The sequence below is a fragment of the Orcinus orca genome, chromosome 6 (genome assembly GCF_937001465.1).
Source record: "Orcinus orca chromosome 6, mOrcOrc1.1, whole genome shotgun sequence".
NCBI classification, from domain to species: domain Eukaryota; kingdom Metazoa; phylum Chordata; class Mammalia; order Artiodactyla; family Delphinidae; genus Orcinus; species Orcinus orca.
Genome location: NC_064564.1, coordinates 101618819 through 101634392, shown reverse-complemented (window position 1 = coordinate 101634392; position 15574 = coordinate 101618819). Strand labels below are relative to the sequence as shown.

General features: G+C 44.3%; 1 long non-coding RNA gene across 1 annotated transcript in view; it reads right to left on the bottom strand.

Moving 5' to 3' along the window:
* LOC117201084 (uncharacterized) overlaps positions 1 to 15574 on the bottom strand; it is a 34089-nt gene that overhangs the window by 12413 nt on the left and 6102 nt on the right. The gene's annotated exons all lie outside the window — the stretch shown is intronic.

Sequence of the window (15574 nt, the reverse complement as noted above, 5' to 3'; positions counted from 1 at the left end):
TACTCGATAAAGGTGACCAGCATTATTACATTTAAGTACTCTTAAGTCAGTGGTGTACAACTAGGACAATTGTGCTGCCCCTACCCCTCAGGACGTTTGGCAATGTCTGGGGGCATTTTTGGTTGTCACAACTTGGGGGAGAGATGTTACTGGCATTTGCGGGTGGAGGCCAGCGCTGCTGCTAAACATTCTACAATACACAGGACAACAAAGAATTATCTGCCCAGTAATGTCAATAACGTCAAGGTTGAGAAATCCTGCTTTAATTTAATGCAAAATATCTAAACTGGGGTGAAATGAAATACGTTAGATTAGAGATGATCTAATTTAACCTATTCATTGCACAAAAAGAGAAAAGGGAAAGCAACTCATGTCCCAAGGAGGGATTACATGGAGAGGAAGAGGATTCTGCAGATTAAGAGCTGGACTTCTGGAAGCTTTCCATGAGGATGTTTCTATGCCCTTCCTGCTCCCCATTTGGGGCACTTCTTTTCCGACCTCTTTGAAGAGGGGAAAGGAAGGTCCAAGGGGCCCAGGGTGAGGCCATCCTGACTCAGTCCTTCTGGTGGCCACACTCCAATCCAGCAGTGTCCTACCCAATTAAGGGAAGCAATCACGAATACATGTTGCATAATGTGCCCAGCACTTTACGAGTAATATGTCATTTACTTTTTATGACACGTGGTTCTATTGTTGTCATCCCACTGTGGCTAATGAAGACACTGGGGCTTAAGGAGGCAACGTGGTTTGCCCAAGATTACACAACTGAGAGATGCAGGAGGGACTGGAAGCCAGGTGGTGGGGCCCCTAGGTTCACGCTGACCCACTTCTCAAAGCTCACCAGAGAGACCCTGGCCTGGGCCTCCAAACCCAACATTTTTTCCATGCTTACAGGGAGCAGAGCTAGCTTCTTCTGAACACACGGTTTGGGTGTCACTAAAATTCCACTCAGCCAAAGTCATCAGAAAGCACATTTCACCGATTAGCCTACTCTTTTGGTACACAGACGAGAACTGTGAAGCTGGGTGGGTTCTCAGCCCACTTTTTTTTCAGAGATCAGAAACGGCGAGTTTGTGACTGGTCTCCTGACTCCTTGACTGTTTCATATTTGGAAACAGAAAAGCAAAAGGAAAAACACCAACTCTGAATGCTGCTTTCTCAGGAGCGGACAGAGACTTAACCTCAGGACAGCTTCCTTCTGAGACAAAGACATTTGCATGCAGTGATTCCCCAAAAGACTTTGGAGAAAAGGTTTCCTCGTCTCCCTCTGCCAGCTGAAGCAAATGGGAGTCTGGGTTGTTAAAACAGCAACTCAAAAGGGGTAAGTAAAACCGCAGAATGAAAAACAAAAGCTATTTGCAGATCCCAAGCCCAAACAACAGTTTCAATTCTGAAAATTTTCAAGCTAGGGCCCAAAGCTCCACTTTCCTTTTTAAAGAAGGAAAGGGATACTTACTCTTTCCCTAATTTCCCTTTAACAGCAGCCATCTTCCAGCAAGAATGCTTTTGAGTCACTCATTTACCCTATAGCTCACCTCATCCCCAAAGGTATTTTGGTATTTTGAGGCAACAAACAAAAGTACATGCAATGTTAGGGGGCGGGGATGGAAGAAAATCGAAGTCATGGGCAAATGAGTGTCAAATCGGAAGATGAGCCAGGGAACGTGAGTAAACAGCAATGAACAGCTGTTATGATGAGCTTCCTTGTAGCCAACTCAAGGAGGAAAATCAATCTATTACTGGGCTCACAATGCCCCTAAGAAAAAAACATATTAGTTGTTCGGGAGAAAAACAGGTTTTCCTTGACATGATGCGAAAAACACACTTTTATTGTTTAAGACACTAAGACTCAGGGAGGTTGTCTACTGCAGCAACTAGCACTAATACCTGACAATTCCCCACCCCACCCCAACTTTGCAGGCACTCAGTTAAGTGTTGAAGGAAGGAATGTGCACCAACTCCACTTCAGGCTTTCTTATTTGCAGGTGAAGCTCACTAATCTTGCTATTAGGTCAGGATGCTACAACTTTTATTCCCTAGACCAAAGTGTATTCCCTAGACCTAATATTGACATTTCAGACTGGACAATTCTTTGTTTGGGGGTGGGGGGGGCCTGTCCTGTGCATTGTAGGATGTTTAGCAGCATCCCTGGCCTCTATTAAAGAAATGCCAGTAGCATCCCTCCCCCAGTGTGACAATCAACAATGCCCAGGTACTGCCAAATGTTGCCCAGTTTAGAATCACTACCTTACACGTAAGATCTAAACGGACAAATTATATATCCCTCTCTCCCAGCCATCCCTCTCCCCCAACATACACACCACTTATCCAAAATACAATGGGCTAAAAGGGGCAGGATAATCACAATCAACATACCTGCTATAGAGCACAGGGAGCTCAGCTCGGTGCTCTGTGACAACTTAGATGGGTGGGATGGGGGTGGGGTGGGAGGGAGGTCCAAGAGGGAGGGGATATATGTATACACATAGCTGATTCACTTCACTGTACAGCAGAAACTAACACACCATTGTAAAGCAACTATACTCCAATAAAAAATAAAATAAAGTAAAATAAATTTTTTTTAAAAAAACATACCTGCTTGGAAAGAATGGGAAACATACAAGAGTCACAGATCCGGAGCAGTTCTGAAATCCTGCTGGGCAGACTTCAGGAAGCCTCCTGCTCTGGGTAAGGGGGAATAAATTTCCTCTCAGAGCAACCAATGCTTATCCACTGTTCTCATGACCCCAGGGTCCCCCTTTTAGGAGCCATGACCTGCCTTAGACACTTATGAAGTAAGTATTAGGGATTTATGCCCTCCTGGGTGTTGTATCTTTTTCTTAGTCTACTTTCTGTTCGTGGAAGGTTGGCATCCCAAGGGTTGTTTTAAGCCTCAAAGATTTTCTAGACCAGGCTCACGGTTTCTTTGGCATTGCATTTCACCCAGTAATGTAATAGGTTTCTGATCTATTTCCACTGACCACAACCAAAGTTCTTTTTAAGATATAGTTCTCAAATCTGTCCTTTTCCTTGCTTTCTCATGCCTTGCTTCTCTCTCTCTTAAGCCAATGGCAGCTATCTTGAGACTATACGGAAAAATCCATGAGAAGTCTGCTCTTTTCACTTGATCTATGCCCTGCATCATTTTTCCAACTGACAGGTTTTGCTGGGCCTTTGCCATTTAAATCCTTATTGAATCCCATCTCTTATTGTGTGATGTCTAAAGCAGTATGCTATTCCACCCTCAAGGCCTCACATTTCTGGACTCTCTCTCCTTAATTTCTGCTTGCAATCCACCTTAGAATTTTCTGCGCTCATCTCATACTTATAAATACCTTGCCAAATGCAGCCATGCTACCATCATTCTATCTTCCTACACCTTGCCTGGAATGACAAGTACAGTAAGTGCAAGCTCTGCATTTTCAAGTCACCACAAGCAACAACGTTACAAATACCTTGTCACTGAATACTCTTACCTCCATCTTTCCAGTCTCCAATTCACTTCCCCATTATCTGTCCCCGATCACTAAGATATCATATATTTTATGTTTTTGTTATGGAGCACTCCACTTCTTACCAATTTATGCATTAAAATAATTAACAGTAGCTGTCAAAACAGATAAATCCTAAAATTTCAGTGGATTAAAACAATAAAGGTTTATTTCTCATTCATTCAAAGCCCAAAGAAGATAAGATGCCCTTTTCCATCTTGGAGCTACAGAAGAGCCAATTGCTTCTAGACCCCAAGTGATGAGATTTTTAAAAGGCACTGAATGGTAAAGCCCAGTAGAACTTAGGTAGAACGATCAGATTAAAGGTGCGCTTCCTCTGGCGGTCGGCACACGGCAGCGCCTGGCTTGGGGCCGGGGACGACCCGGAGGGCGTCCGCGTGCTGCGTCACATCGCGGACGGAAGGCAACGCGCATGCTCCGCTGTCCTGTGCGCCCAGCCTCCTCTCCTAGGTGGACTCCCAGGAGCTCAGAGAGAGGCTGCTTGACCAGCCTGGGTCCTGGAATGAATATGAATTGGAGCCGTTGTTCTGGCCCACAGTGAACACAGAGCGTGAGCAAATGACAAAGATTCTCTCCTCGGCCAACTCTGTTCAGGCTCTAGGGAACTGTCTTCCCAAGTAGACTCTGACTTTCGAGCTTCAGTGCTCATCTTTGCATTGTCCAGTTTTAGCAAGAATCCTGCCAAGTCAGTTTAGCCAGAATCCTCCATCCTGCATATCTGATGGCTCTCAATATTTATTCAGGTCTTCATCCTCCACCCCCCACCCAGGTGACGGTGTGGTCACCCTGGCCCGCCTTCAGTGAGAATCCTGTTAGGTCCTGTCAGCCAGAATCCCCCTTACTCCTGATATTTCTCCTTAGCAACTTTCCATCCACTGATCCCCACCCTGCTCCTTGGCTATAAATTCCCACTTGCCCATATGCTATATTTGGAGTTGGGTCCAGTCTCTGCAAGGCTTTGTTGTGGTGGCCCCTACATCCATCGAAATACCACCACCCTCCTTGAATAAAGTCTCCTTACTATTCTTTAACAAGGGTCATGAATAATTTTTTTTTCTTTAACAGTTAGAAGATTATTTTTTCTTTACTATAAGAAATAACTATTTGTTCCTGAGAACGCCGGAGATCTTGGGATTGTTTGTTACTACAGCATAACTTAGCCTGTCCTGACCGGTAACACCAGTGAAGGAACCAAAGATCATGGTCCTGAAGAAGAGAGACCATGTGGGAACACAGTCATTGTCATCAACAACCTGAAGAGCCAAGTGGAAAAGCAGCACCAGATTTGCTCACGTGATGCTCCCAAACTGAAAGTCGCGGGGAGGTGGCTCAGCCTAAAGAATAATATTCTGAGAGTTAGTACTAAGTGGTTGGTCTTTGCAGTTCACTGGAGGGCTGTAAGCAGAGGTGTGAGATGGGACGATAGGAGACAGCACTGAGGCCTCTTCCGGGACTGGGATGCTGTGGTTACAGGGGAAGTCTATATTGTAGGTGGCCTTTTACCCCGGCATTTCCACCTGTCAGTGAGGAAAGCACAGAGACTTAGGACTATCCAGCACCTCAGGTAAGCCAAAGAACCCTTCCTCCCAGGAAGCCCAAAGGGCCAGGATGCAGTCCTTCTCAGGAAGTTTATATGTTTTTTTCCATTAAACACAGCTATCCATTGGGTAGATTCCCCTTTCTCTCTTTGCCTCTGTCCCTATCTCTCTGCTTCTCTGATTCTCTCTCTCTCACTGCCCTGGTTTCTATGTGCATCTGGATCTCCAGGGTGTTGTCTCTGTGTCTTTGTGTTTTCCTTTTACCTTTGTATGTTTCTGCCTCCACCTCAGTCTGTCTCTCTACTCCTGTGAATCTTTTCTCCTCTCTCCCAATCTTCACTCTCTCTCTCCCCCACATACACTGTCTCCATCAATATACCGCTCAGACGTTTTCTGGCGACCCCTTGAAATTAGTCCTTGGGCTTCTCTCCCACCAGAACTGGACTAAAACCATCTACTTGTTCAGCCACATCTTCTGCCTCTGATTCTCTTTTTTCACTTCCTTTTCATCCCTGGATTGTAGCTCCTCCCCCAACCAGACATTACTCATCTCCAGCCCCAAAGGCTGAAAACCTGTGCTCAACCTCTCCCTTCTAAATTCCAGAATCATCTCTGGCCCCGGTTCCAGGGCAGTGCCTTGCCCTCCTTCCCTGCCCAAGCTCTCTGTCCAGTTCCAGAAACATTCCCCAGAAAGCCCATGACAAGGGTGTGGCCACTGCGGACTTTTTCGGGGATGAAGGGTGAAGGTTTACAGACTATACATAGAATGTCCCTGACCACGGACACCCACCCCGGCCTCAGGAGCGGCCCAGCCCTCTGCTGCAGCCTCACTCCTGCCCCTCCTCCACACAGTCCTCTGGATGTGTCTAATGGCTCCTGCCTCATGCCTTGGTGCTCACCCTGACCTCCACTGGCCACACCCTCCACACGTGGCAGTGTGACAGGATGGCAGAGGGAGCAGAGCACACGCTAGGAACTTGGGGGTGTGGGTTCAACTTCAACTCCAGCTTTACTACTCACTTTTGGGGTAATTCTGAGCAAGCTGCATCACCCCTCTACTGTCTCTTTCCTACTTTTAAAAATTGGAGTCATAGTGCCTACCTGCCAAAGTTGTGTGAGAATCAAATAAGATCATGTATAGGAAGTTCCTGATGCAGAGCTGGAACAAAGATGCTGATGGGGAAACATTTATTCCTGTTCTACCTCTTCACCACCCAAACCCCAGGCCCCTCCTCGTCTCCCTGGCTGACCTGCAGCTGGTAGACCCCGGGACAGCAATATTATTGATATTTGCCACCAAATATGATGGATCAGCAGGCACGCAGTTCCAGTTGTTATTTACTTTGAATATCCCCACCCCACGATCACCACCACTCCTCCCCATTTTCCCCTTCCATCTCCATCCATGAAATCCACTTCAAAGGCCAAACCAAACCACCCCCCACTTATCTCTGAGCTTCCCTGGACTCCTCCAAACAGTGACAATCTGTCCGCACTTTGAGGTCCCAGTCACTGGGCGCTGATGGCAAGGTGAAATGCATGATGCTCCCTCAACATTCATGTAGCATCTACACTCTGTCCTGAACTTGGGAGACTTGGCAAGGAAAAACGCATAGTCTCTACCCTTAAGCCGTTCACAGGCTAGTGGGCGGGAGAGCTGTGTAAATGCACCATGACAATGCAGTGTGGTAAGACTTCAGTAACTGAGGTGTGGGCTAGACATACTGAGAGGAGGGAGCTCTAACTTTGCCTGGGGCTACCACTGTGAATGCAGCTGCATAGCTGAGCCCTCTGCTCCTCTACTGCAAGATCCACTTGATGCAATGCTGCACTAAGAGCCAATGCTGTCCGTGTTGAGAGAGAATAAGACAAGGGCAAAATAATAATGGTGTTCAGCCTCAGATCTGGGTCACATCTGTGTATCCAGTTTCTGGTTGAGTTTGGGCCACAGAGTAGGTATCCGAGGAATCAGAGAATGCCCACAGCCACAGCCAGGCCTCACAACTTAGCAACATTATTGATTGAATACTATAAAAGCCAGAGAAGGAAGAAAGAGTTCAAGGGAAGAGTCTAGTTGTTTGGCCAAGACAACTCAGTGTCCATCTTGCCTGCTCCAAATTTGCTCCAACCCTCTCTTCACCCAAGCACTCTCCTCCCAATCAGAACATGTCATCTGTCCAGAGACAGCTCTCCACCATTTTCTTACCATAATCAAGTGGTCAACAAATACACAATCATAACTCCTGGCCCTTTTAAAGGAATGCTGATTTAAGGAAAGACTTAACAATGGGACCAGGTTCAACAAGACTTCATTTATCTAGCAACATCAGCTGCTGGACCAGAATCAAGAACTAAGAAGAAATAAAAACATTCCTCTGTGAGGCCAGAACAGATACCCTGAAATCTATGTACTAACACCCATCCACGTGATTCGTTGGAAAGTCTATTAGGATCAGACGCAGCACCCACTGATTCTTATTTCTTGTCTATTTTTGGATCTCAAAAAGACAGAATTGGAACTGTCATAATCCCTGGATCATGTCACACACATCATGGTCCATGCTTGGACTGCCTTGTAATTAATTAATTAGTTATAACGTTGTAAATACCAATTAACCAATGATGTAAAATGAAAGCCAGGACCTTGAGGGGATCATATGACACTACATGAAACCTCTTGCAGCCACCCATTAACTGCCCCAGCTCAGGTATCCATCATCCTGGGTCCTGTGTTCATCATTGCTTTATTCTCCTTTTTAATTAGTTGTATCGTATGTATTTCTGTGTGTGTACAGGCACATGCATTGTTTTTAACTTTATATAATCTTGCTGGATATAACCTCTTTATATAACCTTGCTGTATATAACCTTTCACTTTATATCATTTTGCTAAGATTCATCCATATTGAGGCATGTTGCGTTGTTCCTCCATTTGGAAGGCTGTATAATGCCCCACTGGGTGGCTTTGCCATACTTTATTCACCACCTTTCCTGGTGACACCCAGGTTTTTTCTACCGTGGTGACTGTTATGACAAAGGTCATTGTACGTACCTCCTGTTGAATGTGTGCAAGAGTTTCTCTCGAGCAGGTGCCTAGGAGTGGACCAGTTGGCTCTAACCTGCTTGAGAATTTTGATAAGTCTAAAGGGCATAAAGGTGTAAATGTAAGACTGGAAACCATACAACTCCTAGAGGAAAACACAGGCAGAACACTCTGTGACATAAAATAGTATCAATATTTTTTTGGATCTGTCTCCTAAAGCAAAGACAATAAAAGCAAAAATAAACAAATGGGACCTAATTAGACTTAAATCTTTTGCACAGCAAAGGAAACCATTGACTAAATGAAAGACAGTCTAATGAATGGGAGAAAATATCTGCAAATGATATGACCAATAAACGGTTAACATCCAAAATATATAAATAGCTCATACAACTCAACATCAAAAAAAACAAACAACCCAATTTAAAAATGGGCCAGGGGCTTCCCTGGTGGCGCAGTGGTTGAGAGTCCGCCTGCCGATGCAGGGGACACGGGTTCGTGCCCTGGACCAGGAGGATCCCACGTGCCGCAGAGCGGCTGGGCCCGTGAGCCATGCCCGCTGGGCCTGAGCGTCCGGAGCCTGTGCTCCTTAACGGAAGAGGCCACAGCAGTGAGAGGCCCGTGTACCACAAAAAAAAAATTAAAAATTAAAAAAAAATTAAAAAAAAAAAATTAAAATGGGCGGAAGGGACTTCCCTGGTGGTCCAGTGGTAAAGAATCCGCCTTCCAATGCAGGGGACACGGGTTCGATCCCTGATCTTAGAACTAAGATCCCACATGCTGTGGGGCAACTAAGCCCACAAGCCATGACTACTGAGCTCATGCGCCTCAATGAGAGAGAGAAAACTCGCACGCCACAACTAGAGAGAAGCCCGTGTGCTGCAAAGAAAGAGCCCACGTGCTGCAACTAAGACCCAACACAGACAAGAAAATTAATTAATTAATTAAATATATTTTTTTAAATGGGCAGAAGACCTGAATAGACATTTCTCCAAAGAGGACATGCAGATGGCCAACAGGCACATGAAAAGATGTTCAACATCACTAATCATCAGGAAAATGCACATCAAAACCACAATGAGATATCACCTCACACCTGTCATAAAGGCTATCATCAAAAAGAACACAAATAACAAATGTTGGCGAGGATTTAGAGAAAAGGGAGCCCTCGTACAGCGTTGGTGGAATGTAAATTGGTACAGCCACTGTGGAAAACAGTATGGAGGGCTCGCAAAAACCTAAAAATACAACTACCATATGACCCATGTGATACATACTCCTGGGTATATATCTGAAAAAAACAAAAACACTAATTTGAAAAGATACACACACCCCAATGTTCAGAGCAGCATTATTTACAATTGCCAAGATATGAAAGCAACCAAAGAGTACATCAACAGATGAATGGATAAAGAAGATGTGGTGTATATATATATATATATATATATACACACACACACACATATATACACACACACACACACACACACACACACACACACACACACACACACAATGGAATAGTACTCAGCCAAAAAAAATTTTAAAGAATGAAATTTTGCCACTTGTAACAACATGGATGGGCTTGGAGGGTATTATACTAAGTGAAATAAGTCAGACAGAAGGACAAGTACTGCGTGATATCACTTATATGTGGATCTTACAAATACAACAAACTAGTGAACATAACAGGAAAGAAACAGACTCACAGAGAGAACAAACTCGTGGCTACCAGCAGGGAAAGGGAAAAGGGGAGGAGCAATATAGGGATGGGAAATTAAAAGCTACAAACTTATGTATAAAATAAACTACAAAGATACACTGTACAACACAGGGAAGATAGCCAACATTCTATAATGACTATAAACCTTTAAAAATTGTGAATCACTATATTGTACACTGTAACTTATATAATATGGTACATCGACTCTACTTCAATATAAATAAATAAATAAATATTTTTTTTAAAAAAAGAAAAATTATTTCATCAAATAACTCATTTCCCAACAGAACTGGAAAGGGGAGGCCCTGCAACAAGAACACCATTCCAGGAAGGTGAAGCTGTGCCCTGGATTAGCGATCTCCCAGGAAGACTGCGGATGCTGCACAAGTCAAAACACACTTAGAGGTCAAGAAGTAATTCCTGAAAAATGACTTTTTCCCAATTTGGGAAGCAACAGGGGAACCTCGGCCTCCCTTTCCCAGCTGCCCACGCTAATCCCTCATTGCACATCGTGGGGAAATTGCCATGGTACAGTATGGACAAGGGTTACTTAGCAGACAAGGATGTGTAGAGATGGTGTGGGGGGGGAAACCAGTGAGAAGATACAGAGAATCAGAGAGACCCTGAAAACGTTAATGCCAAAAGCACCTCAGCATTCACAAAGTTCAACTCCCTGTCCCCATTTTACAGATGCAGAGAATGAGGCCTGAAGAGTAGAAAGGATTTAGTCATCCTGTCTCAGTGAGATCAAGAACTGTAAAAGACATCAACTCCAATCATCTCTCGAATGATTGAATTTCTCCTAAAATATCCCCCAATAAGTGGTTATTCAGGTCTTGTATTTACTGATAAGACAGAGAGCTCCCACCTTTGGAAGCACCACGATTTATCATTGAAGAGTACTGACACAGGCTTAAAATTGAGCTGAAATATGCCTCTCAGTACCTTCCACTCATTCAACTCTGTGGATGCCACACAGAATGGTAAAATAATAATAACAACAATGATAATAATACAAGTTCACAATCCAAAATCTAAAAATGTGAGACACAAATGTAAAACACTGTTATGATGCCTTTGGCAGCAAAGCTGACCTGCAAGGGTGAGTGTGTGTGTGTAGATAAATGCCACTCAGTATGAGTACGTTGGACTTACAGAAATACCTCCATGCTTGACTATAGAGTACTTTTCCAGACCGCACTGGGAGTGTTACATAATATAAGGCATTTGGAATGTACTATTACAGTGAAATAGTACAGTGAAATAATAAAATTATTATTATTGTACGTCAAGAATAGTCAGATTTTGGCAATTTCATATTCAATTTAATGCTTTTCTAAAACCTGGTCCCGAGGATTTTGCATTAAGGACATGAGGACCTGTGATTACAAAAGAAGCCTCCATTTTAAATCACTAACTATGTGATAGGTACTGCCTCAGAAGTGACCCAAAATTTAAAATCTCCACCCAAGCCTCTCCCCAGGACCCCAGTCATCCAACTGCCTCCTCATCATGTCCTCTCCACTTGGTGTCTAAATCACCTTAAAGGATGCACATTCTTTTTTTTTTTTGCGGTACACGGGCCTCTCACTGTTGTGGCCTCTCCTGTTGCAGAGCACAGGCTCCAGATGCGCAGGCTCAGCGGCCATGGCTCACGGGCCCAGCCGCTCCGCGGCATGTGGGATCCTCCCGGACCGGGGCATGAACCCGTGTCCCCTGCATCAGCAGGCGAACTCTCAACCACTGCGCCACCAGGGAAGCCCCAAGGATGCACATCTTGATCCGAGATCTTGAACTCCCTCCCCCAGTCTTCCTTGTCTCCATGAAAGGCATCTCCATCCTTCTGATGTTCCAACCAAGAACTTGGACTCAGACTTCTCTCTTATCTTTCCCGCTCATTCACATTCAGCTCAATAAGAAATTATATCTGCTCTACTACAAAATATATTCTGAATCTGCCATTTCTTGCGATCCTCCCTGCCACCACCCTATCCAATCCACCATCATTCCTCACCTAGGAAACTGCAGTAGTTTCCAGTGTGGTCTCCCTGATGCCACCCTCCTGTCTTCAGGCCACTCTCAACAGAGCAAACAGGATCATCCTTTTGAAGCTGAAATCGGAACCTGCCACCCTTCTGCACCACACCTTCCAAAGCCTCCCCAACTCACTGAAGGAGAAGCCAAGTCCTACCCAACTCTCACCCCAGAAGTCCTGTGTGGTCACCCTCCTCCAACACTGCTCCAGCCATCCTGGCCACCTTGATGCTCCTTGAACACACCTGCTTCAAGGCCAGGAGAAATCTTCTACCAGACACCCACAGAGCCTCCCCTCACTCCAGGTCTTCACTCAAATGTCCACTCTCAGGAAAGCTTGCCTCTTCTGACCACCCTATTTTAAACTGCAACTAAGGTAACTCCCTGGCTCTCTTTTCTGTTTTTTAATTTTTTTCTAAAGCACTAAGGTCATCTACTATACTATAAATGTAACTTATTTTTGCTGTCTACTGGCCATCTCCACCCACTAGAATATGAGCTTCATGAAACCAGGGATTTTTATCCGTTTTCATCACTGCTTTACCCCATCACCTAGAACACTATATTGTACCCAATAGTAAGCGCTCAAGTACAATAGCTCATTATTTATTTGTAAGCTATTTACCTCTGCCTTAGAATCCACTGAGAGTCAAGAAGGAAGGGAGAAGTACCTTGTAGCAGCCAAAATAGATGTCTGTATCACCAAAAAGGTTATACAGATGGCAAATGAGTGCATGAAAAAGATGTTCAATGTTGTTAGCCATTAGGGAAATGCAAATTAAAACCACAGTGAGATATCACTCTACACTTAACAAAATAGCTAAAATAAAAAAGAGTAGTAGGGGCTTCCCTGGTGGCACAGTGGTTGGGAGTCCGCCTGCCGATGCAGGGGACGCGGGTTCGTGCCCCGGTCCAGGAAGATCCCACGTGCCGCGGAGCGGCTGGGCCCGTGAGCCATGGCCGCTGAGCCTGTGCTCCGCAACGGGAGAGACCACAATGGTGAGACGCCTGTGTACCGCAAAAAAAAAAAAAAAAGAGTAGTAACCCCAAATTCTAGAGAGAGGGTGCTGAGAGGATGTTGGTTCTTTCACACATTGCTGGTGGGAAATAAAATGATACAACCACGCTGGAAAAGAGTCTGGCAGTTACCTACAAACTAAATATGCGCCAGCTGTATGACCCCGCAATTTCACTCTTGGGCATTTACACTAGAGAAATAAAAACGTGTTCACACAAGAACCTGTACAGCAGTATTCATAGCAGCTTTATTCATAATAACTCTAAACTGGGAATAACCCAAATGTTTATCAGTGGGTAACTAGTTAAACAAACTGTGGTCCATCCATACCATGGAACACCATTCAGCAATTAAAAGATATGATGTATTAATCATACAATAACTTGGATAGACCTCAAGGAAGTGATGCTGAGTGGGGAAAAAAAAGCCAGTCCCCAAAAGACACAGACCACATGATTCATTTATATTACATTGGCAAATAAGGTAACTCCAAGCTGTAAAGTAGATTTGTAGTTGCCCGGAATTAAGGGAGGAAGAGGGGGAGGATAGCAGCTGTGACCATAAAATGCAGCGCGAGGGATCTTTCTGATGGAGATTTTCTGTATCTTGACTGTGGCGTTGGTCACAGGATTCTATACATGTGATAAACATCACAGGACTAAATACATATACACAAAAAAGCGCATATAAAGCTGATAGAATCTGAATATCAGTGTCAACTTCCTGGTTGTGGTATTATATCAATATTATAGTTATGCAAGATGTTGTCTTTGGGGAAAGCAGAGTAAAGGGTATACAGAATCTCTCTCTATTTTTTCTTACCTCTACCTCTACAGTTATCTCAAATAAAGGTCTGTAGGTCCATGCCCTAAAACTCTTATCCTCTTCCCACAGAAGTTCCCCAGGCACAAACTCAGAATCCACTGACTCTCGCTTTAAACAGAATTATAACAAGCTTAGTTACCACATTTTGCAGATAGCTAGATACATTAGAATGAGGAGAGCCTGCTAGAGTTCTCAAGGTCACACAATAAAGGGACTAAAACCCAGGTATCCAAATCCCCAGTCTGGTGTTTTTAGTATTCACCATCTTTTAAGGCCTTCTTGCATTATGGATGAGAATACACATCTCTTCATTTGAACCCATACATTTACCACGTTTAAGACCCTGGTTTGATCAAGCACAGCAACTTTCTAAAAAAGAAATACAAGGGTAAGAACACACCTGTAAATCCCTTCAAGATGATTTGATGTTAAGTGTGATTTTGTGTTTAAAAGTTACAACAGCAAAGAGTTAGGTTAGTTTCAAGGAAAAGTTTCTTATTTGATTTGTTAAACCAAGAATGGGTAACCACGGAACACAAAAAAAATCATCCTTTGCTGGAATTCTTTGAAAATATGTTAGATGCTTATTTCAATAGATGTTGGTTAAGAGTCTTCTGTGTGACAGTTACTATGTTAGAAGCTACAGGGAAGGCTTGTGACTGCCCTCTTAGATTTGCTACCTTAATCAGGGTGATGAAAAACAATCAATCACAGTCTAGTATGAAGTAGTCAATCACAGAGGAAGAATGGGAAGCTGTAAGAACATAGATGAGCATCTCACCCCATCTTGGAGGCAGGGAGATGCAGGAAAGTTTTCTACATGAAGTTGAAAAAAATATGGGAGCTTGGTGATATGAAAGGAAAGGAATGGAAGATTTCCCAGTGGAGGGAACAGCAGATATAACAGTGCAGCTAGTCCACAGTGCATTTGGAGAAACTGCAGCTTAGAACGTAGTAAGAGAAGAGCTGGATGCCGAGGAGGGATGATGGTGGGCAGGTCATGAAAGGCTTTTCCAAGTAGCCTGAAGGGTTTAGGCTATGATATAAGCAGATACAGCCACTGAATGGAGGCACTAGTCAGACTGGTTTCTACCAAATGCCACAGGACATCCTTAAGCTTTCCTCTTTCTGTAACCCATCTTTTTGCAGGGCCCTCTATTCTTGTCCACTATCACCGTCCCTAAGTTTCCAGACCTTGTTCCAATACACCTCTTTCTCTAGGAAGCCTCCCAACCCCTAACTGGAAGGGATGGCCTACTCCGGGTAGAGTGGGTATGGGTGTGTGTGCAGGTGCGCTGTATAGCATCACATACAGTATAGCGTAATCATCAGGATGCTCTAGGACCAGCTTGCCCCAGTTCCGAGCCTGGCTTTACTGCGTACTCTACGCTCCAGTTTCCTTATCTGTCAGGTGGAAATAACAACATTTCTATGTCAAAAGATTATCTCAGGGTGGAATAATTTCATGGATACATTTAACTCACTCAGAAGAGTGACTGGCCCAAAGCCAGCGTTTAATCAGTCTTAGCCTTTGTTACATGTTGTGGCCCCCGTACACACCCAACTGTAAGCTCAGTCAACTTTGGACTCATCAGAGAGTAGAAGTCAATGTCCTCCCCTTATGGACAGTCACCTCTATGACCTCATACTCTTTCCTCAGGCAATTGGTCAACACAAGCTAGAAATACGCTTTCCTTTCACAGGCAACCGTGTAGTAGAGGCAAGAACCTTAAACCATGATTTGGAAAAACTAGATCCTCTTCCTGGCTCCTCCGTCTTAATCCCTGGCTGACCTAGGGCAAGTGCCTTCTCCTTCCAGAACGTCAGTAGTCCCATCTGTGCAATGGGAACGAGCTCCTAGGAGACTCAAAAAGACAGAGG